Raw genomic sequence first — 26,740 nt, 5'->3', positions numbered from 1 at the left:
TTTATGATTGCCCTTAAAATCTGGGAATGTAAGTGCTTTTGGCTCATAAACTTTGCATTTTACGCATCAGACGTCCTGCGATTGGGGATTAAAGGGAATCCATCCTGGAGACGGCCCAGCACTAAGATAGCGGGTGCAATACAACCCTCTGATGTGGGGGAGGGGGCTGTATAATAGTGTGCCCTGTATGAAGCCCTCCCTCCAGACCAGACCCCCCCCCCCAGTGGCTCATTTACAAGAATGATGATCCACATCAATGTTCACATACATTTGCCATTGGCCAAGCCAGGAAGATTCAGATGTTGAGGTGGGTGGAGTTATGACTCCATGACATCACTGCACCTGACAGAAATCAGTAGGGGTCATGATGGCATCAGAATCCCTCAGTAGTGCAGCCTCAGACCTTGGTGTCTAGTGGTGAATTCAAAGACTGTTCCCTGGAGATCCAGTGGTGAATAATACCCGCTCCCGGCTGTCCTGCAGTATATGTATGACTCCGTCCCTGATCAGTAGTAGTGATATGATCAAGATGTATATACATGTCTTGGTTCATTGCTATCCAGTGGTATATGAAGTGTGTGGTCTATGGTTGCCCTGAGGAATATACAATGCCTTTGCCCATTGTTATCCAGTGGTGTATATATATTTCTAGATTACTAGTTACCCAATCCTGAAACGATAGTAAATATCAGAAGGCGGTGTTACATGAGCGTCATTGGTGCCCCTTCAGTCAGAAAAGGCAACTACACTTATATGGTGGTAACCAAGTTACTCCTGGCCTCCCCTGTCTTCTAAGATCCTGAGCATTTTCCATTGGATGTCCACTTTGGGCATCCTGTTTTATCTGAAAGGACCCCTGAAATTAAGCTGATCGCAGGGTGTTCCAATGATCACCTGTAATCTGGTGCTCGATTACCCTGCAGCACCACCACAGGCAAAACAAAGCATTACATGTTCCCCATTTAAATAATGGACTGTCCGTGTAATGCACTGACAGGCCGGGTCCTCCACAGTAAGAGACACTCTTTGTCGCCGGATAATTGATGGAGGTCCCGAATGAAGGACATCCCCCCTATTAACTCTGTAACAGAATATTTCAGTATTGGCTTTCTATTGAGTCCGTACACCGATACATTTATTTCCGGAAAAAGCCGAACAGACACGAAGCGGCTGAGCGCTCACACGAGAACTTCTGCTGCTTCGTTCTAGCGATTGGTGGGGGTCTCAGTGCTCGGTCCCCCACCAATCCAAACTACTGACATGTCAGAAGTTTGTCGAACATTTAGCTACACTTTAATACTTCTTTCTCGACCGCCATTAGTAGGTTAATCTTGGTGACTTTGTTTTTATGTTTTCCGTTTCAAAAATCGCCAATGTTATTCAAGGTCAGTCGCAATCTCAACAATATTTCCACATAATGCAGAGCATTCCTCTTTTATACATCTGGTTCTGGTACAGGCTCCTTGGAAAACGGTCACAGTTACATTTAAGACACGGAACCAGTTAAGAAATCGATGAGGTTTTGCCGAAAATATCTAATTAAATTCTCTGCTAAATGCACAACTTCCGACTTCAAAGGGGAAGGGGACATTATTGTAATGAGGAGCATTAAAGGGAAATACGCTCTGGTGTCACAACACATCCACGTCCTCTACCAAGTAACAATTCACTTTTTGATCTTCTCTTATTAATACCCAAAACCTGATGTTTTCTGACATCTCCAGTGGAACCTCAGATAATTGAAAACTTTTATCCGGAGGATGAGTCAGATTTCTTTACATAAAGTCCGTTCAGATGAGGGTTTTGTTTCTTTGGTGAGTACGTTAACCTTCATCTAAACTTCAGAAATGTTTTTAACCCCTTAATAAGTCTTGTTTTATTTTCCACTGTCTTAAACCCCTCAGGACCAATCTTATTTTGGCCTTAAAGGGGTTTTCCACGTACTGACAACTGATAACCTATCCACCAGAGAGGTCATTAGTATATGATCGGTGCGGGTCCGACACCCGGACCCCGCACCGATCAGCTGCTGCGGCTGCCTCCGGGCATCGGACTATATTGCTGGAAGCAGAAGGTTCCTGTCAAAGAATAGCGGCCGAGCTGCGGTACTCAAGTGAATAGGAGCAAAGCCGCAGTTCTGCCGAACGGCCACTATTCAGTGGTCGGAGCCATCTGCTTCCGGCTCCGACTGCTGCATACCGTTCAAAGCATCTGGTGCCTGGAGGCAGCCGGATCAGCTGATCGGCGCGGGGTCCGGGTATCGGACCCGCACTGATCATATACTGATGAGCTATCCGGTGGATAGGTCATCAGTTGTCAGAATGTGGAAAACCCCTTTAAGGACCAAGCCCCATTTTTCAAATCTAAAATGTTTCACTTTATGTGGTAATAACTCTGGAATGGTTTTACTTATCCAAGTGATTCTGTGATTGTTTGTTCGTAAAACACATTGTTCTTTATGTTAGTTGGTCAATTTTTGTCGATATGTTTACTCTTTACTTTAAAAATCGAAAATGTAAAGAAAATTTTAAAAAATTAGCATTTTCCTACATTTTGAAATCCTCTACTTGTAAAATGGATAATGGTACCACACAAATTAGTAAGTAAATAAGGTTTACTATAGGTCTTCTTTATGTAGGCATCATTTTTTTAAATGTAATTTTTTTTTTTTTTAGGACATTATAAGGTTTTTTAGTTTACCAGCAGTTTTTAAAATTTTCAACAAAATTTGCAAAACACATTTTTTTTAGGCACCACTTCAGATTTGAAGTAGCTTTGAGGGGTCTATATATTAGAAACCCATCAAAAGTCCCCCTATTTTAAAAACGGCACCCCTCAACGTATTCGAAACAGCATTTAGGAAGTTTGTTAACCCTTTAGGTGTTTCACAGAAATTAAAGCAAAGTAGAGGTAAAATGTACAAATTTCATTTTTTTTCTGGCACATTTTCAATTTAATCCATTTATTTCAGTAACAAATCAGATGTTAACACAAAACACAACTCAATATTTATTACACAGGTTCTGCAGTTTTCAAAATTATATCACATGTGGCCCTAGTATGCTGCTGGACTCAAACACCGGCCTCATAAATGACGGAGCACCTAGTGGATTTTGGGGCCTCCTTAATATTAGGATGTTTTCCAGGCATATGTCAGGTTTGAAAAGGCCTTGATGTGCCAAAACATTAGATACACCCCTTAAGAAATGTATCTAGGGGTGCAGTGAGCATTCTGAACCCACAGGTTTTTCGTAGAATTTATTGGAATTGGGCTGTGAAAATATTATTTTTTTTTTTTATTTTTTTTTGCAATAATATGTCGTTTTAGCTCAACATTTTTAATTTCCACATGAAATTCAGGAGAAAAATCACCCCAAAGATTGCAAGGCAATTTCTCATAAGCATTGCAATACCCCATATGTGTTCATAAACTGCAGTTTAGATACACGGCGGGGCTCAGAAGAGAAGGAGCACTATTTGGCTTTTGGAGTGCAGATTTTTGCTGGAATGGTTTTCTGATGCCCTGTCGCATTTGCAAAGCACTGATGTACCAGTACAGTGGAAACCCACAAAAAGTGACCCCATTTGGGTATCTACACTCCTTAAGGAATTTATCTGGGGTGTAGTGAGAATTTTTGACCCCACAGGTAATTCAGTGAATTTATTAGGATTGGACTGTAAAATGGAAAATATTTTTTTTTGCCAATAAAATGTAGTTTTAGCTCAAATTTTTTATTTTTATAAGGACTATAGGAGAAAAAGCACCAATGTATTTGTAGCATTTTCTCCTGAGTACAGCAATTACCCATGTGTAGTCATAAACTAATGTTTGGGCACACGGCAGGGCTCAAAAGGGAAGGAGCGCCATTTGGCTTTTGTAGTGCAGATTTTGCTGAATTGGTTTCTGGGGGCCATATTGCATTTGCAAAGACCCTGAAGTACCAGTACAGTAGAAATTCCCCAGATGTGATCCCATTTTGGAGACTACACCCCTCAAAGAATTAAATTAGATGTGTAGTGAGCATTTTCAGCTGTCAGGTGTTTTATAGATTTTATTTGAATTGGGTTGTGAAAATGAAAACATTTTATTTCCCCCAAAAATATGTAGTTTTACCTTTATAATTTTTCATTTTCACATGGAATACAGGAGAAAAGACAACCCAAAATGTGTTACACAATTTCTCCTGAGTAGGGAAATACTTCATATGTGGCTGTAAACTGCTATTTGGACATACGGCAAGAGTCTAAAGGGAAAAGGTGCAATTTAGTTTTTGGAATGAAGATTTTACAAAATTGATTTTTGATGCCATGTTGCATTGCGCTGAGGTACCAGGACAGTGAAAACACCCGAGAAGTGACCCTGTATGGCAAACTAAACCCCTTTAAAAAATGTATCATGAGGTGTAGTGAGCATTTTGACCCCACACGTTTGGCAGAAATTAGTACGTGATGGATATTGCAGATTGAAAATTGCAATTTTTCCACAGATCTGCTACTTCAGTGCCCATAAATTTGGCTTTTGGAGCGCAGATTTTGCTTGGTAGTAGTTTTGTTTAGGGTTTTACTGATGTTTCAGTTTATAATGTGGGAGCATATGTAGGCTGGGCGGAGTATATCAGTAATGGGGTATATAAATACGGGGTCTGCATTTACGGGGTCTACCTGTAGGGCTTAGCAAATCATGACGTGGGGTTTTAGGTGAAGAACTGCTGGACATATAAATTAGTCTGGGCCGTAGTTTTGCATTATTGCGTTTCAAGAATCGTAACTTTATTTTTCTGTTGACGAGCTGTGTGAGTGCTTGATTTTCATGGGTCGAACTGTAGTTTTTATTAGTGTCCTTTTGGGGTACAGGTGATTTTTAGATTTTTTTTCTTGATCAGTCTTTATTAAATTTTTTGGGAGGTTGGGAGACCAGGACCCCCAGCGATAAGGAGAACGTGGGACTGAAAGTCCCCCGAAGTTCTCCATGAAAAGCATGGGACTTCCGGGGGCTGTGTCTGACTTCTGTGTCTCAGCGGTCAGACCCCCAGCGATCACACATGTATCCCCCATCCTGTGGATAGGGGATACATGTGTTTTGTTGGACAACCCCTTTAGATGACGGTATCACTATTGACAGCAGCATGTAAGCGGTTAGCGATTGAAGGTAACAGTGATCGCCGCCGTTGCAGAGGGATGCCGGCTGTATATTACAGCCGACACCCACTGAAGATGAAGAGAGCACAGCTCCTGTGCCCGCTTCATCCTCAGGACGTGTCAAAGGCTATGTACATCTTTTGAAATATTTTATTTTTTTCAATAAAAATGTCTATCAGTGTGATTGGTGCAACTTTCTAAATACTTTTTATTAAAAATTATTTTTACATTCTGAGATACAGCTGCTTTGTTTCGTGTTTATAGAGCAGCTGTATTTAGTGCTGAGACCTGAATCCGTCTGATCAGCGGGACTGACTGGTTCAGTGTCAGCGGGTCCTGCGTGCCTGACAGTCATAACCTAGACAGAGGCGTAGCTAGGTTCTCCAGCACCCGGGGCAAAGATTCTCGGGTCTTCTGCTGGTGTTGAACGATTAGCTGACTGGCATGGTGGCTGCTAGGCATAGATGGCACAAGGGTAGGGCTTTTGGAATAACATACACAAGTGCTGAAAAATTGTTTTCTACATATGAGCCCGCTCAACCAGCCCATGGGCCAATTTCCTGCAGCTGTGAATCTTGGTAAGAAGGAGTAGGGGTAGGGGTTCCCACTAATTCATTTATAGTTATATTCTTTTTGTAGTAGTATTATTATTATTATTATTATTATTATTATTATTATTATTATTTGGAGACTAAATATTATTTACATTCTTTTTATAATTTTTATTTATTTTATTATTATTAGTATAATGTTTTATATTATTAGTATTATTTCTTATTACAGTAGTAGTAGTAGTAGTTGTTGTAGTAGTAATAGTAGTTATATTATTACCTTTTATAATTAGTATTAGTATTTATTATATTTTTAGTATTTTATATTTACATCATATTATTATTATTCGTATAATAATTATTATTATTATTATTATTATCTATAGTGTCACGGCTGTGGTGTGTGTGGACCCACTAGGCCGCTCCGTTGTAGTAATGTAGCAGCTGGCAAAACTGTCAATGATTGCCAAATCTCCTATCCAGGTACTATTGATTTAAAGGCTGACACTTGGCGTGGCAGACACTTGACGTGGTAGACACTTGGCACAGATGACACTTGGCACAGATGACGAGTAGTCGACCGGGCCCACGGGCTGGCACGGGCACCGGGTACAGATGGTGAACTCGACACCGACACTAAACTTCGCACTGGAACAAACACATTAACTGGATACAAGATACAGGATACGGGAACACAGGATACAACTAAGGGACCATTTGCTTAAACTAACATGGGTAGACACAACAACGCTCCGGCAAGGAGGAAGAGGGCAGAGTCCTTTTTATAGTCCAGGGTGCGTTTGGATTAAGTAGAGAACATTTTCCATGTGCGCGCACTGGCCCTTTAAGGCCGGGGACGAACGTGCGGGCACCCTAGGTGAGATAGTAGAACAGTGCAGCCGCGTGTGGAAGAGAGAGGGAGGCGCCGGAAAGCTCTCCGTGTCCTGCGGCTGCCGATGAGTATAACGTGTCGGCGATCAGCGACCGCGGGCACAACATATACCGTGTTTCCCCGATAGTAAGACACCCCCGATTGTAAGACGTATCGGGGGTTTCAGGGGGGTCGGCTAATATAAGCCGTACCCCGAAAGTAAGACATATGTCTTACTTTCGGGGAAACACGGGGGTATTGCCGCCTCCTGCCCACTTCCGGATATATCCGTCCTCAGCAGCTGCTAGTTCGCGCAGGAGGACGGATATATCCGTCCTGTGATGGCGCGGGTACTGAGACTGTACACACGCGATCAGCGGCAGGAGCACGGCTGTTATACACAGCCTGGCTCCTGCTGCAACTGCCGGAATCGAAGCGCGCGCCGATTCCGGCAGTTTAACCCATTAAATGCCGCTGTCAATAGTGACAGCGGCATTTAATGTGTTTGACAGAGGGGGGAGCTCTTTCTGTCACCCGATCGGCGCCCCCGCAAACAAATCGCGGGTCGCCGTCGGGTTTCCATGACAGCCGGGGGTCTAACAAAGACCCCCAGGTCTGCCTTCAGCATCTGCCTGTTAGGCGATGCCGGAGGCATGACCTAATAGGTTGCCTGTCAGTTTTACACTGACAGGCAATAATGCTTCGGTATACTAAGTATACCAAAGCATTATATATGCGATCGGCACATCGCATAGTGAAGTCCCCTGGTGGGACTAAAAAAAAAAAAGTAAAACAGTTAAATAAAGTTTGTGAAAAAAAATAAATAAATAATTCGACAATTTTTTTTCCAATATAAGACATAACCCGAGAGTAAGACATAGTGGGGCTTTTGGGGATAAAAAGAAAGTAAGACACTGTCTTACTTTCGGGGAAACACGGTAGTAGTAGTATATATATAAAATTACTTTTCTAGTGGTTAGTATTATTATTTATTATATTTTTAGTATTTTATTTATATCTTTTTTTATTATTATTTATAGCAGTAGTTGACTTTATATTATTAGTTCTATAATTACTATTCTTATTTATTATATTTTTAGTATTTTATTTATAGGATTTATATTATTATTATTATTATTATTAGTAGTAGTAGTACAATTATTTATTTTATTATTATTTATTTTTGGGGGGTTTATCTTGTCTTGGAAAAATTTACATGTGAGCTTGACCTCTTTGACAGATGGGGTCGGGGTTCTCCCTTTGAAGTGTGTAATATGTAGACGATTCATCTCGGACTTGATCGTCTAAATATGCTCAATGAATGGACGATTGTTTTTCTTTTGCTTTTTTTGCTGGACTCCTCGGCCACAATCACAATAACCTCCAAGTTCTCTTCATCAGACTCTTGCTCTGTCTTGTCTTCCTGCCTAATGATGTTAGGAGACTGTTTGCTTTGTCTGATCGGATACAGACTGCATTCCATAGGTTAGAAGTCCGGAAAAACAGTAGTGTCTGAAAAACTGATTTCATTTCAGATATGCTAATTGGGAGCTTCCTCCCCCCTTATTTTCCCTGCAGATAAATTGACCCTGAGAATGTGATATTTCGTTGTTTTTGTTTTATTAGTCATTTTTTTTTCCAAGTGTAAAAAATTAAAAATGTAATTTATAAAATCTTGTCATCCCGGAATGGCGTCTCATTATATGAAATGTTCCAAATTTTCCCATGAAAAAAAGCCTGATCTTCTGATAATTGGTATAATTGAATTTTACTTCTAAATGCTACAATAATAGAAGTAATGGCCAAAAACCACGAAAAAACATTTGAAGCATGTCTGGTAAATTCTCCAATTAAAATACTTGATTGGAAACAATAGCTTCACCCAGATTATTTATTAATTATAAGACATCTGTCTAATTATTTGTGTTGCTGTGCCCAGCCAAACTTAAAGAAGACCTCCAGTAGATACACAACTTTCCATGTCTGCACCCCCCACCTGACTATATACCACCCTCTACACTTCTTTTATATATACTGGACTTAATTTTTTAACTGCTGCCTTGTCTGTGCTTTATAAAAGCCTCCATCTTGATTCTTAGATTTCTCCAGCTTTCTCTTCCTCTTTGCTTTGCTATCAATCCCATCATGTTGCAGCACAGCATCACATGACCAGCTAAAGACTGTACCATTTCTGCATGCTGGGGGACACTGTGATTATCATTCTCTCTATATTCTATAAATAAGCTGAGAAACCATAAGTATACAGACAGGGAGGCTGCACTACATTCTTGTACACCTGTGTGACAGGAACCCTTTATAAGTATCAGTGGGAGCTGATGATAGAAGTTTCTGTCCCCCCTGTGTAATACTAGTGTGGTCCAGGAACTGATGAAGCTGGTGATGGGTGACACATAGATCTCCATAGGCTCAAGTAGAGAAAGTAGTCACCGAGCCGAATTCACACTGTTGCTAAGCAACCGTCCCAGTCTGATATATAGAGATAAATAACAGGGGAGAGACTGACACATGGAATACCATAATGGTTCATATGGGAAAGTTTAGATTTGTCCGGAGTGTCCCTTTTAAGGGGCACCTGTCCCATTTTTTCCACGCCGTATAATGATGAGTCAAGATGAGTACGATACACGTTCCTGAGTCCAGGTTATATATGACGTTCCCTCTTCACCACTCCTCCCGTGTTTGATATACATCCTTCCCCAAGTCCTACGCCGAGATGGAATCCCGCGCCTGCGCATTCGATCTATCTAGCGCAGGAACAAGATAGTTCACTTTGCGCCCGTCTGCCCCATTATTGGCTGTGCTTTCATTCACGGCGTGACATCACAACAACCCCTTATCACATAGGTGTGCTGCGTGCTTATTTGCATTCCAGACAGGAAAACTTTACAGAATAATTAGAGAGGTAGGCTGTGGTCTTTCAAAATAATAAAAAGGTTAGACACTGCCCTTACAGCACCTGCTACTAAACCGATATATTGGGTTATGTGGTTAAATGCAGATGACCTTTATATATGGGATTGCCCAAGAAAAAAATAAAGACATTAAAGGGGCTGTCCGCTTTGGACGAGCCCTTGTTGTAAGAAGGGCCCCCCGGACAATAAGCTGATCAGAGGGTGTCCTACTGCTGAGACTCCCAGGAATCAGTTGTCTGTGGAGGAAACTGGCAGCTAGTACTCCATTTTCCTGCAGCGCCATCACAGGCGAAATTAAGCATTACACAGTTCTCATTAAAATCAATAAGCTTTCCATTCAATACAAGGATGTGCTGGGTCCTCCAGAGCAAAATATGTTCTTCTTAGCTACTCCCCATTCTGGCAGATAGATAAGGGTCGAACGTAATAAGAATTCCCTAATCGGGTACAGACATCCCCTTTAAAGAGAGTATGTGTCCCATGCAGGCTGGAGCCGGGACTCGGCTCTCTGATGACAGCCGGGCTCCTGCTCCAACGGCCACAATCGAAATTTACATAGGTCGCGGCCGTTCAACCCGTTAAATGCCGCGGTCAATGCCGACCGCGGCATTTCATCATTTGCAGAGGGAGTGAGTTCTCTTTCTCACCCATCAGCGGTCCGCAAATGCAATCGCGGGCCTCCGATGGGGTGTCATGGCAGCCGGGGGCCTGATAAAAGCCCTCAGGTCTGCCCTGGGCATATGCCTATTAGGACGCGCCAGATTTACACTGACAGGCAATAATGCTCTGGTGTACAAAGTATACCAAAGCATTATAGCAGTGATCTGAAGATCGCACAGTAAAGTCCCCTAGTGGGACTAAAAATATAAGTAATAAATGTGAATTAAAAAATGTTAATAAAAATTACAGTAAAAAAATAAATCCATTTTTTCCCATAAAAAGTGGTTTTATTTATTAAAAGCGTAAAAAAGAAATAAAAGTACACATATGTGGTATCGCCGCGACCGCAATGACCCAAACAATATAGTTAATATGTCATTTAAACCACAAGGTGAACACCCTAAAAAAAACAAACGCTAAAAACAACGGTGAAATTGCTATTTTTTTCCATTGCCCCCCAAAAAAGTAATAATAAAAGTTAATCAATAAGTCCCACGTACCCCAAAACAGAACCAATCAAAACTACATCTCATCCCGCAAAAAACAAGCCCTCATAATCACTACTCTTGGAAAGCGACGATACAAAAATAAATAATTTTAGTTCAAAAGTGTTTTAATTGTGCAAAAGTCATAAAATATAAAAAACCTGAACACACGTGATATCGCCGTAATCGTACCGACCCATAGAATAAAGGTAGCATGTTATTTACGCCGCACAGTGAACGGCGTCAATTTAAAACGCATAGAACTATGGTGGAATTTCAGGGTTTTTTCTATTCCCCCCCCCCCCAAAAAAAAAGTTGAAAGTTAATAGAAAAATAATATGTACCCTAAAATGATGCCATTCAAAATTACAACTAATCCGGCAAAAAACAAGTCCTCATACAGCTATGTCGACGGAAGAATAAAAAAATCATAGCTCTTTGAATGCGACGATGGAAAAGCGAAAAAAAATAGCTTGGTCATTAGGGCCTACAATTTGCTGGTCACTAAGGGGTTAATGCCGGAGTCCAGAGCAATAGCGGTCCCCCGAAAAACTGTATGGGCACCTTTATGTTCCATGAATTTTTTTTTATTGACTTATAATCTATCTATCTATCTATCTATCTATCTATCTATCTATCTATCTATCTAATATCTATCTATCTATCTATCTATCTATCTATCTATCTATCTATCTATCTATCTATCTATCTATCTATCTATCTCATATCTATCTATCTCATATCTATCTATCTATCTATCTATCTATCTCATATCTATCTATCTATCCATCCATCTATATCTCTCTCTCTCTCTCTCTCTCTCTCTCTCTATCATTTTAATGTTTAATATAAACAATATTTAACTTTATAAATATTTTGATATTTATTTTATTATACAGTATATCATTTTAATACATTTTTATAAATCCAATTCGTAAATTGTGTTTTTAAAAAAAAAAATATATATAATTTTTTTTTCTTGCTCCATTTTACTTGATATTTTTGTATTTATTTAAGTTTGTGAATACCACGGGCACTTTTTGTTCTCAATATTTGATAGAATTAACATTTTTTTTTGTATTTTAAAGTCCCAATAATCATCAGCCTCCATCATTTCCAGATCACTCATCATATTTTGTTCCACAAAACATACATTTCTGTATGTCCATTGTGAAAGATACATAAACCGGAACCCTGGATATTATATAGTACTTGTTGTCTTTTTGTAAGTTTCTGCTGCTGGGATATGAATGGGGCAAGGCCAGGCTTGCTGGTGAAAACAAGAATTGTGAGGCTTGTACTTCTGTAATCCTAAAGGGATTGAAAATAAATTCTGCAGGAAATTTCCTTTATGTGTGAAAAAATAAGAGTGCAGGTAATCAGATGAACAAATATCCATTATTTAAAGGGGTTGGCATTGATTAAGTCAAAATATATTCTAAGAACAGCGCCACCCCTGTCCACAGGTTGTGTGTGGTATTGCAGCTCAGCACATTTCACTTCAATAGAGCTGAGCTGCCCATGGACAGGAGTCAGTCACAACCCATGGACAGGAGTCACAACCCATGGACAGGAGTCCTTTTAAAAAGAAAGCGGCCATATTTTTCTAATCCTGAGCAACCCCTTTAAATATGAATCCACAAATTACTGTAAATTATCGTCTATTTTTTACTTTGGGAAGTAGAAATGTCAAAGAAATATGAATTTTTAAAAATGGGTCATAAATTGAAGCCTCACCAATTATTGACTTACATCCCTATTGGGACCTCTCATTCATCAGGAGTCCATACAATTTTTTGACGTGCCTTGGAATTACACCTCAGGGGGGAAAGAGTCAATCAAGAGAGAGCACATAGGTGTAGCGCGCGCAAATTTTTTAAGAGTTACTGTTCTATGTGAATATTTTGATGAAAACCTTATACCGCTGAGGTTATTGGTTATTACCTTGTTTCTTTCTTGGAAGTTGTGGGTTAATACTGACTGCTGTTTTTCTTATGTGGCTTAGGGGTTAATCGTGATTGTTGCTAGAGCGGCTTAAAGAGGCTCTGTCACCAGATTTTGCAACCCCTATCTGCTATTGCATGTGATCGGCGCTGCAATGTAGATTACAGTAACGTTTTTATTTTTAAAAAAACAAGCATTTTTGGCCAAGTTATGACCATTTTTGTATTTATGCAAATGAGGCTTGCAAAAGTACAACTGGGCGTGTTGAAAAGTAAAAGTCCAAGTGGGCGTGTATTATGTGTGTACATCGGGGCGTGTTTACTACTTTTACTAGCTGGGCGTTCTGATGAGAAGTATCATCCACTTCTCTTCAGAACGCCCAGCTTCTGGCAGTGCAGACACAGCCGTGTTCTCGAGAGATCACGCTGTGGCGTCACTCACAGGTCCTGCATCGTGTCAGACGAGCGAGGACACCGGCACCAGAGGCTACAGATGATTCTGCAGCAGCATCAGCGTTTGCAGGTAAGTAGCTACATCGACTTACCTGCAAACGCCGATGCTGCTGCAGAATCATCTGTAGCCTCTGGTGCCGGTGTCCTCGCTCGTCTGACACGATGCAGGACCTGTGAGTGACGTCACATCGTGATCTGGCAGAAGCTGGGCGTTGTGAAGAGAAGTGGATGATACTTCTCATCAGAACGCCCAGCTAGTAAAAGTAGTAAAAACGCCCCGATGTACGCACATAATACACGCCCCGATGTACACACATAATACACGCCCAGTTGTACTTTTGCAAGCCTCATTTGCATAACTACAAAAATGGTCATAACTTGGCCAAAAATGCTCGTTTTTTAAAAATAAAAACGTTACTGTAATCTACATTGCAGCGCCGATCTGCTGCAATAGCAGATAGGGGTTGCAAAATCTGGTGACAGAGCCTCTTTAAAGGTTGATGTTCATATCTCTGGTGGTCACAGTGGGGGGGGGGGGGGGGGCGCTTAGGGCTTAATAAATTTTTATTCCTGGTGGTCTGTGGAAAGGGTTAAAGGGGTTGTCCCAGAATCGACAATTCTCACCTATGCACAGGATAGGGGGATAGTTGTCTAATCGCTGGGGGCCCCACTGCTGGGACCCTACTGATCACAGAAGTCATGAACCCCGAAATCTTGAATGGAGTGGCGGTCGAGCATGCTCCATTCAATGTCTATGGGACTGACGGAAACAGCCGAGCAATGTACCCAGCTGTTTTCGTTCTTCCCAAAAACTTTGAATGGAGTCTTCACAGTGATGGCGTTCTCACTATCTTTCGAGATCAGTGGTGGCGTTCTCACGATCTGTCGAGATCAGTGGCGGTCCCAGGGGTGGAGCCCCCAGTGATCAGACAATGATCACCTGTACTATGGATAGGTGATACTTGTTGATTCTGGGATAGCCCCTTTAATGATAATTTCAGGGTTATTTTAATTAACATCTTCACCCTTCTCTGACAACCCTTCATCCTCCACAGTTGTTCAAGGGCTTAAAGGGGTTGTCCTGGAATGGGGCGGTTTTTTGTACTGATGACCTTTCCACAGGACATACCTCCCAACTTTTGAATTCGGAAAAGAGGGACATTTTAAGTCACGCCCCTAACCACGCCCAATATCCCGCATCAATACATCAAATCACGGCCAGATCCTTCTGCAAATAACGCGCGCACATTCTCACTGAGGATCTCTAGACTGTCTGGATATCACAGATATTATGGATCCGGTTATATCGTCTTTGTGTTACTTTTCCTATCTTGGGTATAACATTTACTCATCACGGCGGCGGCAGCTGCAGGACAAACCAAAAGGCTGAGAACAATGAAAGTCAAAAGGGAGACCCTGTGGTCGATGACTTTTCAATTGACACGTAGCAGAGTTACATGATGGGGATTTTTTTTTTCCAGTTGTGTAACTCTGCTACCGGTCAATGGAAAAATCCTCCACCAGAGCCCCCCTGTAGATAGCTCCAGATACAGCCCCCCTGTAGATAGCGCCACACACAGCCCCCCCTGTAGATAGCGCCATACACAGCCCCCCTGTAGATAGCTCCACACACAGCCCCCCTGTACATAGTGCCACACAAAGCCCCCTGTAGATAGCTCCATACACAGCCCCCCCTGTAGATAGCGCCACACACAGCCCCCCTGTAGATAGCTCCACACACAGCCCCCCCAGGTAGATAGCTCTACACACAGCCCCCCTGTAGATAGCGCCACACACAGCCCCCCCTGTAGATAGCGCCACACACAGCCCCCCCTGTAGATAGCGCCATACACAGCCCCCCTGTAGATAGCTCCACACACAGCCCCCCTGTAGATAGCTCCACACACAGCCCCCCTGTACATAGTGCCACACAAAGCCCCCTGTAGATAGCTCCATACACAGCCCCCCCTGTAGATAGCGCCACACACAGCCCCCCTGTAGATAGCTCCATACACAGCCCCCCCTGTATATAGCTCCACACACAGCCCCCCTGTACATAGCTCCACACACAGCCCCCCCTGTACATAGCTCCACACACAGCCCCCCTGTAGATAGCGCCACACACAGCCCCCCCTGTAGATAGCGCCACACACAGCCTCCCTGTAGATAGCGCCACACAGAGCCCCCCTGTAGATAGCTCCAGATACAGCCCCCCTGTAGATAGCTCCAGACACACACAGCCCCCCCTGTAGATAGCTCCAGACACAGCCCCCCTGTAGATAGCTCCAGACACAGCCCCCTGTACATAGCGCCACACACAGCCCCCCTGTAGATAGCGCCACACAGACCCCTGTAGATAGCTCCACACAGACCCCTGTAGATAGCTCCACACACAGCCCCCCCTGTAGATAGCGCCACACACAGCCCCCCTGTAGATGGCTCCAGATACAGCCCCCCCTGTAGATAGCTCCAGATACAGCCCCCCCTGTAGATAGCTCCAGATACAGCCCCCCTGTAGATAGCTCCAGACACAGCTCCCCTGTAGATTGCTCCACACAGCTCCCCTGTAGATTGCTCCACACAGCTCCCCTGTAGATTGCTCCACACAGCTCCCCTGTAGATTGCTCCACACAGCCCCCCTGTAGATAGCTCCACACACACAGCCCCCCTGTAGATAGCTCCATACACAGCCCCCCTGTAGATTGCTCCACACACAGCCCCCCTGTAGATTGCTCCACACACAGCTCCCCTGTAGATTGCTCCACACAGCTCCCCTGTAGATTGCTCCACACAGCTCCCCTGTAGATTGCTCCACACAGCCCCCCTGTAGATAGCTCCACACACACAGCCCCCCTGTAGATAGCTCCACACACACAGCCCCCCTGTAGATTGCTCCACACACAGCCCCCCTGTAGATTGCTCCACACACAGCCCCCCTGTAGATAGCTCCACACACACAGCCCCCCTGTAGATATCTCCAGACACAGGCCCCCTGTAGATTGCTCCACACAGCCCCCCTGTACATAGCTCCACACACAGCCCCCCTGTACATAGCGCCAGACACAGCCCCCCTGTAGATAGCTCCCTGTAGGTAGCGCAACACAACCCCCTTATAAGAGGTAGCCGGCCCTACTGCTGCCACTCTCCATTCTGCTTTCACTCACCGTCAGAAGAAGGCAGGAGTCTTGCGGCGGCGTTCTCACTGGTGTCGATGCCGGCCCAGGGGTGGACCAGTCTAGTCACCTGACCTGTCACCTGATCTGTGAGGTCAGATGACAGGTCAGGTGACTGGACTGGTCCACTCCCGTGCCGGCATCGATCCCAGTGAGAACACCGCCGCAAGACTCCTGCCATCTTATGATCGCTGCTGCTAGATGTCCGGCATGCAGGGCGCCTGTCAGCAGCGATCAGCTGTTTTGATACAGCTGCAGCACCCAGCGGGACATTTTGCAGACCGTCCAGGACAGCGGTGAGAAACCGGGACTGACCCGCCGGATCCGGGACGGTTGGGATGTATGCACAGGATCGCTGTCATCAGTATACGATCGGTGTGGTCCGACACCCCGGAACCCAGACTGATCAGCTGTTCCGGCTGCCTCCGGGCACAGGATATTTGCGGAAGTGGATCGCTGCGGTCACAGTATTGAGGCCGTATTGCAGTACTGCAACTCTGCTCCTATTCAAGTGAATATAAGCAGAGTTGCAATACTGCAGCATGGCCGGTATACAGTGTACAGAGCCATCTACTCTGCTCTGCGACTAAATACACAGGCACTTGTTAGAACATACCTAAATATACTAACGTTTCGGCGCCATTACCTAACCGTGCCCGAGGTCGCAAGCGCTGCATATCCATATCCACGGATGTAATCCGTGTCTGAAGAAGGTCGAATGTATAGACTGAAACGTTAAATATCACTTATTGCATAATACCTTGAAGTGCTGAGTTCCCATTTTTTTTTATACCTTATGCCTTGACAAAGCGCTCTCAGCGTGAAACGGTCGTTGGCATCTTTCACATTATCATTGACCGAGATCTGTTCTAATAAATCCTTTCTATTGCCACTGCGGTGAGTGCCTCGTACATTCCTCCTGTTCATCATAATTTTTTTTATACGTTGGCGTGGAAGCCTACTGACGCACCCTTGAAACACGGAGTGCTGCGAGATCAAGAAAATACCTAAATATACTGCCAATATAAAAAGACTGCCCTAAGGTGCTTCAATAAACCCTGGACTGTCTGCCCATTTACATTAAGGGTATGTTCACACAGAGTTTTTTGCAGTCTGAAAATTCTGCCTCAAAATTCCATCTGGAATTTTGAGGCAGATCGCCGCGGGCAAAAAATGCAGCGAAATACGCTTCCTCTGCCTCCCATTGATGTCAATGGGAGGTCAGAGACGTAAACGCCCGAAAATAGGGCATATCGCTTCTTTTTCCCGCGAGACGGTTTTTCCACTCGCGGGAAAAAAACGCCTCCGCCTCCCATTGAAATCAATGGGAGGCATTTTCGGCTGTCTTTTGACGCGTTTTACGACGTGTTTTCCACATGAAAAAACGTGTAAAATAACTCTGTGTGAACTGGCCCAAAGGGCACCCATTGCATCACTCGGGGGTTTTGTTTCCAACTATGTACACAGCCATCAGTATTATTATTGGTATTAAGGTTTCTCTGCCATTAGAGCTGGAACGTGGCTTTGATTGGCACCCGCATTCTCGCTCTTCATTGCTTGGCCATGCCATATGAGCCAATACAGATCTGTGTGGTAACATGTTAAAGGGGTTCTCTGCTTTGTACAATCCTTACTTGTTAGAAGGGTCCCTTGATGATAAGTTAGTCACACAGTGTCCCACTGCTGGGATTCCCAGCGATCAACAGTAATCTGTAGTAAAACCTGGCAGCAAGTGTTCAATTTCCCTGCAGCGCCACCACAGGAGAAAATAAGAATTGCAGTGTCTATTTATATCAATAGGTTGTCTGTGTAATACAGGCCCGGACAGGTCCTCCAGAGACGCTCTTTGTAACCGCTCTCTACTCTGGCCAAGAGATCCGGATTCTGAACAGAGGACACCCCTCTATTACCTCAGAACAAAACTTTTCGATCAGTTTATTGTCAAGGAACCCTTCTAAAATGGGGATTGTCTACAGTGGAGAACCCCATTAAACGTAATGTGCATCCCTATAAAATTAATACAATTTTTTTTTTTTGCAAGCTAACCCATTGTAAGTGATATTTCAGTGAACCCATAGGGGGGGCTCTTTGGTGCAACAAGTTCTGCTCTATCTGCACATGCACCACATGATGTTCTGCTTTTACTGACAAGGAAATGAACTGTTTCTGTTCGTTTCATTCATTTGCTTATTTTTCCGTGCAGCATTAGACGTTTCAATCCCTTGTAACAAGTGGCGCACATGTTATATCTGGTTTTATCAGCAAATAAACAGACGGATTTGCGAGGAGAGAGAAAAAAAAAGTTGGAAAAAATCTATCGCCAGCTATGTGTGCGCCGCAGAATTAAGAACCTGGAAATTTGATAATGGAGAACTAAATCTAAAAACAACTTCGTTCTGCAAACACATGTGCCACGGGAGCGGCTGCCAACCCCAACGAAACCTCGCAATGTTGTTATAATGGATACCAAATTTCCAGCTAGATTGGTGGTCTGTTGTATAAACTTGACTTGTTAAATAGCTCTGTATTTGATTAGCTTGTTGGCACTAGGTCTTGATCCAGGATATTAAATAAGTCCTGTCGTTGGGTGGGGTGTGGGGGGCAGCCTTTAAGAATGTTTGCCATAAGCAGTTTAAAGTGTACCCTACAAAAACAAACCGCACACGGATTCACGAGACCTCTCGGCGTGTCGGCTTTCAACAGCAAGATTTGGAAATGGAGATTTAATGTACAGATAAAATCCAGATTACTCCATGGCCCAAGATGAGGGAGCAAAGCTGTTCTTTTATCCTCCATCTAGGTAGCTGTCATCACTTGACCTTCGGTCGACAACTTGGGGGTTCTCTAGATCTATTGGCCAAGTGCAACTCTGGTTCTTCAAAGGGGGAGTACAGGATTACAAAAAAAAAAATGGCAGTTTTTTTCAAAAACAGCGCCACACCTGTCCACAGGTGGTGTGTGGTATTGCAGCCCGTTCAATAGAGCTGAGCTGTGATACCAGACACACCAGAAAGCGCCATGTTTTTCTGATCCTGTACAATTCCTTTAAAGATGTTGTCCAGTTTAGAAAACAAATTTTTATACTTTTGTCAGGGAAAATGAGGGTCCTCTTATTAGGATAATCATCTCTTGGCCAAAGTGGAGTGCAGTTACATAGAGCGTCTTTCTTTCTGGAGAACCTGTCCTGTCCTGCATTACACATACAACACATTGATATGAATGGGCATAGTGTAATTCTTCATATCTCCTGTGGTGGCACTGCAGGGAAATGGAACAGTTTGTTTCAGGTCTTCCCACAGATTACAGCTGACCGCAGGGGGTACCAACAGGGGGGACACTTTGTGATCATTTTATCGTCAAAGGATCCTTCTAACAAGTAGGGGTTGTATAGTGGGAGAACTTATTTAAAGTAGATCTCCAGTTATCGGTGTAGAACCAAATATGGAGCTGTCTTATATAGGGCACTGTAGTAAAACACTACATTTTGGTGTAAAAATCTAATGTCTTACCTAGCTTTTCTAGCTTTTTACTCCCAGACTGACATAAAATTTCTGGAAGACGCCTCAGAGAAGGATTGGGCGGAGCGAGCAGGGGCTATGCTTTTCTATGAAGCTTGGGTGACAAAATGATAGTTCCACATCTGGTAACAATGGCTGCTCTAACTTGGTTACTTCCTGCACTCCTTTACAGGAGACAGATGGAGAGCATAACTGTCTAACAAGGGAAAACAGTGATGGAGAAAAGTTAAAGGGTTTGTGCAGTTTAGTAAACTTTTTTTTCTAATACCCCTTTAGTGGTGCATTTGGAGTAAACAAAGGGTTTACCCTCATAACCTATCAATAAGCTGAAATATAGAACATTTGCAAAGAGTGTCTCACGCTATCTCTGGAGGACCTGGCTTGTCCATGCATTATGCAGACAGCCCACTGATTTCAATGTGCACCATGGAATGCTTCAGTTCACCTGTGGTGGCGCTGCAGGAAAATGGAACACTTGCTACAAGTTTCCTCAGCAGATTACAGCTGATCGATGGGGGTCCCAGCTGCAAGACTCTCTATAATCAGATTTTTTCAAGGGACAAATTTAATAAGGGATTGCCCAAAGAGGAGAACCCATTTAAGTTTAGATTTTTGAGCAAAGATGTACATTATTGGTGGTGTGTGTTCTGATAATTGGATATCCTAATCTGAGATTTACTATTGATTGTCCTGTTAGTTCTTTACATTTGATATGCTCTCCGTACATACTGTATACCTAGAGTTGTCACACTGTATTTAATATTTCTAATGTGCCCATATAAATTCACACATTGGTTACACCAGTTATTGGTAATTGTTTGCTACTCATGCTTAGCTGCGTTGTTTAGCGGAGTCTAAAGTACACCGCGTTCCAAATTATTATGCAAATGTTATTTTTCGCTGATTTTCCTAAATAGTCGATGCAAATGACAGTCAGTATAATCTTCAATCCATCAAGCGTTGGAGAATAATGCAAATTTTATTGAACAAATCTCCTAATGATAACAGATTTTTTTTTTAGAAGTAAAAAACTCAAAATGCTTCACATTATTATGCACAACAGAGATCAAAACATTTTAAAGGTTGTAAAGAGACTAAAATGGTAATTTGTTGAATTTGCAGCATCAGGAGGTCATATTTACAGAAATCAAAAGCTCTTTCAATCAAAAAAACTTAACAGGCCAAGTTACATGTTAACATAGGACCCCTTCTCTGATATCACCTTCACAATTCTTGCATCCATTGAATTTGTGAGTATTTGGAAAGTTTCTGCTTGAATATCTTTGCAGGATGTCAGGATAACCTCCCAGAGCTTCTGTTTTGATGTGAACTGCCTCCCACCCTCATAGATATTTTGCTTGAGGATGCTCCAAAGGTTCTGAATAGGGTTGAGGTCAGGGGAACATGGGGGCCACACCATGAGTTTCTCTCCTTTTTATGCCCATAGCAGCCAATGACACAGAGGTATTCTTTGCAGCATGAGATGGGGCATTGTCATGCATGAAGATAATTTTGCTACGGAAGGCCTGGTGTAATGGCAGGGATAGGGAAACAGACAAGTGAGCCCTAATCTACCCGCCACTCAGTCCCTGCCTACTTGCAACGACCCGCCCTAGGCGACGGGGTACAACTGGGCGACGGTCCCTACACTCAGTAAGTGCACGACCGACAACCAGACAAGGAAGCGCAGAACAAAGGGAAACGGGGCAGTTGCCCACGGCAACACCGTGAGCAACAAGAGTAGTAAACGAGCCGAGTCAAACCAGGAGAGTACGAGGTGTCAAACGCAGAGCAGGAGAGTAGTGAACAAGCCGAGTCAAACCAGGAGTGTACGAGGTATCAAACGCAGAGCAGGAGAGTAGTCAGTAAGCCAGGGTCAATACGAAGCAGGGACAAGTAGTTCAAGAAGCTGCAGCAGGGCCAGGAAACCAACAGAGAAGAATCACAAGCAAGGAGGAACAGGAAAGGCAGGTATAAATAGACAGAGGGCGGGAGCTAGCTCCGTTTGGCCAGGCTGTGATAGGCTCTCCCACTCCTAAGCCTGCCATCCTGAGTGGTGGAAGATGGAGTCAGTCTCACAGACATAGAAGCAGGTGCAGACTGATTACCTATGGGCGTGGATACAGAAGCTGTGCCTGGCAGATCCTTAACACCTGGTTCTTCTTTTTGTACCATGGAAGAAAGTGGTCAGTCATAAACTCTACGTACTTTGCAGAGGTGATTTTCACACCGTCAGGGACCCTAAAGGGGCCTACCAGCTCTCTCCCCATGATTCCAGCCCAAAACATGACTGCGCCACCTCCTTGCTGACGTCGCAGCCTTGTTGGGACATGGTGGCCATTCACCAACCATCCACTACTCCATCCAGGGTTGCACAGCACTCATCAATAAACAACACGGTTTGAAAATTAGTTTTCATGTATTTCTGAGCCCACTGCAACCGTTTCTGCTCGTGAGCATTGTTTGGGGGTGGCCGAATAATAGCTTTATGCACACTTGCAAACCTCTGGAGGATCCTACACCTTGAGGTTCACGGGACTCCAGAGGCACCAGCGGCTTCAAATAGCTGTTTGCTGCTTTGCAATGGCATTTTAGCAGCTGCTCTCCTAATCCTATTAATTTGTCTGGCAGAAACCTTCCTCATTATGCCTTTATCTGAACGAACCCATGTGTGCTCTGAATCAGCCACAAATCTTTTCACAGTACGATGATCATGCTTAAGTTTTCTTGAAATATCCAATGTTTTCATCCCTTGTCCAAGGTATTGCACTATTTCACGCTTTTCGGCAGCAGAGAGATCCCTTTTCTTTCCCATATTGCTTGAAACCTGTGGCCTGCTTAATAATGTGGAACGTCCTTCTTAAGTCATTTTCCTTTGATTGGGCACACCTGGCAAACTAATTATCACAGGGGTCTGAAATTGATTACAATGATCCAAAGAGCCCTAAGACACAATACCATCCATGAGTTTCATTGAAAAACTAATAATTAAAAGTTTATGACACTTAAATCCAATGTGCAGAATAATTTGGAACACGGTGTAGTCACAAATCCACCTGTTTTTCATGCTTTTACTTTGCAGCTCTGCTTTTCTGTTTGGCTGCTGTGTATAAGCACAAGCTCAGCAGGAAGTCAATACATAGAGAGATGATTTCTATCAGAACCCGGATAGTCCATTATGTAGACGCTATAGTTTTGCCTTTTTAGGGCATGTTCACACGTGGCGGAATTGCAGTGGAATTCTCCAGCAGACGTTTTTTACATTTGTTTCAATACATTTTTAGGCAAGTTAGTTCAGACGTGGCGGAAAACTCCGCTGCGGACCATAGGCTGCGGTGCGGAATTTTCCCTCCCAGCATCCACTGACTGTTGCGGAGAAGAAGCGGAATTTCACTGCGGATTTCAGCCTTTGCAATACAAAAACTGAAATCTGTGGCAAGTCCGCTGTGTTTTCTGCAACGTCTGAATTACCTGTCAAATATGCAAATGTTGGTGCAGATTCAATGCGTAATTGCCCCAAATCTGCACCAACATTTGCAGCGGAAAACCGCTGCCACGTCTGGCCGTGCCCTAAGGCTCTATTTACACGACGATAAAAACGCTGCCACGTCTGAACATGCCCTTATAGTGCATTGATTCTCACTCTACATCTAAGTATTCTAAACAATAGGAAGTGATTTTATAATGGCCGGGAAGGTGGGGAGCTGTCCGTATAGGATTGTGAGATGTGATATAAGGAGCTGTCCCCGTTCTCTTCCTCTTCTGCATTGTTGATCATCTTCCCCCATCAGTTACACGATTTTGATCAGATAAAAAGTTCCTTCCTATACAGAGCAGGATAAACAATCCCCTCGGAGGTGGCGGCCGCAAAGGCATTTCCACTTTAAAGCTTGAATTGGCAGCAAAGGAAAGAAAGTGGAGAGATAAATCCGTTTCATCAAAACAAACCAGACGGAAATTTCGATTAGAAACACTGTGGAACGCTAATGTGTCGGCTTGAGGCCCCATTCACATCGCGTTTGTGCGATCCGCCAAGCGTATAGGTTTTTTGAAAACGTATACAAACGTGTACCAGTTTCTGTTTTTTTTATGGCGTGTACGTTTAGCGTGTACATCGGTATAGGTTTCTGTCCGTTTTTTACCTAAAAAAAAATTTTTTTTTTTTTTAAAGTGAACACTGATAGAAAAAAAAGCCGGATAGATTTACTGTATGTAAAGGGATACAAATGTATAACATAAAATTTTCATACGTCGTCCATTGAGATCAATGCTAAATAAAAACGTTTCGTGGCATATACATTTTTTTGAAGTACAGAATAGCGTAGCATACTACGCTTTTCAGTACTTAAAAAAACAAACAGTATTGCAACGTAAATCATGACAAACATAGACCAAACGGACGCTATTTTGGTCTACGTTTGACCCATTAACTTCTATGCATACGTATAGTCTATGGATAGCACAAATGTTCTGTGAATGCTCGTTTGTCCAATGATTGGCCGTGTAAAAGGACCCTAAGAAGTGGGAGCGTTCACAAGTTAAGGGGTCACTTCGTATCTAATGTTATCCGGAATCAATGTGTCCAACCAAACACTGTCCTGAAGTCTGCGCCAACAGATAATTGTGCAGAATTACTAATACTATGTTTTAGACAGCGTAAACTTAGACAAGGCAGTCAGAAAATCCGCCAAATTTATCAAACAGGTGCACGCTGTATGATAAATGTGGCGCATCCTACTATACATATTATACACTTTTTTTCTTTACGTTATACCACGTACTAGTTGGCTTAGTATACACCAAATTTTTGGTGCACGGCGGTGCATTTTAAGCCACACCCATGTGTGGGAGACCACACCCCATTACCCGCTAAGCCACACCCCTTCGTGAGCATGTTGAAAACAGTGTCTAAAACAGTTCATAAATGTGGCGCACAGCAGGTCAAGGCCTCATTCAGCTGCATCAACGCCAAACTAAAAAGTTATATGATCCGGAATGCCAAAAGTAAAAATGCTTGGTCCTTGAGCCAAAATATGTTTATCTGGCACCTATCAGGCCCTATTTCTATTACCCAAATAGGTTCCTGCCCCAGGCCTGATATTCTGCAGCGGCCTCCATCATTCCCCATAACGCTGGCGTTTTTTTCGATTTTGATGCAATAACATGATCTATATAAGGCCGTCACGATATTTGACTGTGACGAACAATCAGCGGCATGGGATGATACCTCCCTGTAGTTAAAATGTCACCAAAGCAGCAATTGGCCACTTTGGTCAAAAAGGATTGTAAAAATGTAAACCGTCTCAGACAACCCCTTTAATGTGTCCTATTAATAAATCATAACCTTTGAAGAAGTCACCCAGGTCCTCAATCTCTGGCCGGTTGTTTCCGATCGCTCTTCCTCTCATCCATGAAAAGAAGAGTTCCTATAATATGAGGGTTTAATTGTCTGAAAGCGGAAATATCACTTGTTCCAGAGACACAGAAGCCTGCAGAACATTTCCTGCTACACAACTATCTAAGGAATGATAAAGATAACATCCTAAATAGTTCTGGGAGGGATGGGATGTGTTACACTGTTCGAATCTCATCCTTCTGGTGACCGTTAAATATTGTACATTGTAGAGCAGAGTATCCGAATTTATTATCCTTCTTTCCTTATTGTTTTTTCTTAATATAACACTGCCCCCTACATACAAGAATATAAGTACCATAATACTGCCCCCTACGTACAAGAATATAACTGCTATAATACTGCTCCTATATACAAGTATATAACTACTATAATACTGCCCCTATATACAAGAATATAACTACTATAATACTGCCCCCTATATACAAGAATATAACTACTATAATACTGCCCTCATATACAAGAATATAACTACTATAATACTGCCCCTATATACAAGAATATATCTACTATAATACTGCTCCTATATACAAGAATATAACTACTATAATACTGCTCCTATATACAAGAATATAACTACTATAATACTGCCCTATATACAAGAATATAACTACTATAATACTGCCACTATATACAAGACTATAACTACTATAATACTGCCCCCTATATACAAGAATATAACTGCTATAATACTGCTCCCTATATACAAGTATATAACTACTATAATACTGCCCCTATATACAAGAATATAACTACTATAATACTGCCCCCTATATACAAGAATATAAGTACCATAATACTGCCCCCTACGTACAAGAATATAACTGCTATAATACTGCTCCTATATACAAGTATATAACTACTATAATACTGCCCCTATATACAAGAATATAACTACTATAATACTGCCCCTATATACAAGAATATAACTGCTATAATACTGCTCCCTATATACAAGTATATAACTACTATAATACTGCCCCTATATACAAGAATATAACTACTATAATACTGCCCCTATATACAAGAATATAACTACTATAATACTGCCCCCTATATACAAGTATATAATTACTATAATACTGCCCCTATATACAAGAATATAACTACTATAATACTGCCCCCTATATACAAGTATATAATTACTATAATACTGCCCCTATATACAAGAATATAACTACTATAATACTGCCCCTATATACAAGAATATAACTACTATAATACTGCCCCCTATATACAAGAATATAACTACTATAATACTGCCCCTATATACAAGAATATAACTACTATAATACTGCTCCTATATACAAGAATATAACTACTATAATACTGCCCCTATATATAAGAATATAACTACTATAATACTGCCCCCTATATACAAGAATATACCTACTATAATACTGCCCCTATATACAAGAATATAACTACTATAATACTGCTGCTATATACAATAATATAACTACTATAATACTGCCCCTATATACAAGAATATAACTACTATAATACTGCTCCTATATACAAGAATATAACTACTATAATACTGCCCCTATATACAGGAATATAACTACTATAATACTGCTCCTATATACAAGAATATAACT

The 26,740-nt window shown here is 42.4% G+C and overlaps 1 protein-coding gene across 2 annotated transcripts in view; it reads left to right on the top strand.

The window, feature by feature from the left end:
- The window catches only part of CRPPA (CDP-L-ribitol pyrophosphorylase A), a 197,327-nt gene that overhangs the window by 33,526 nt on the left and 137,061 nt on the right, over positions 1–26,740 (top strand). The window lies entirely within an intron of this gene.

The sequence above is a fragment of the Rhinoderma darwinii genome, chromosome 5, assembly GCF_050947455.1.
Source record: "Rhinoderma darwinii isolate aRhiDar2 chromosome 5, aRhiDar2.hap1, whole genome shotgun sequence".
In the NCBI taxonomy this organism is placed as follows: Eukaryota; Metazoa; Chordata; class Amphibia; order Anura; family Rhinodermatidae; genus Rhinoderma; species Rhinoderma darwinii.
This window is presented reverse-complemented; position numbering and strand designations above follow the sequence as displayed.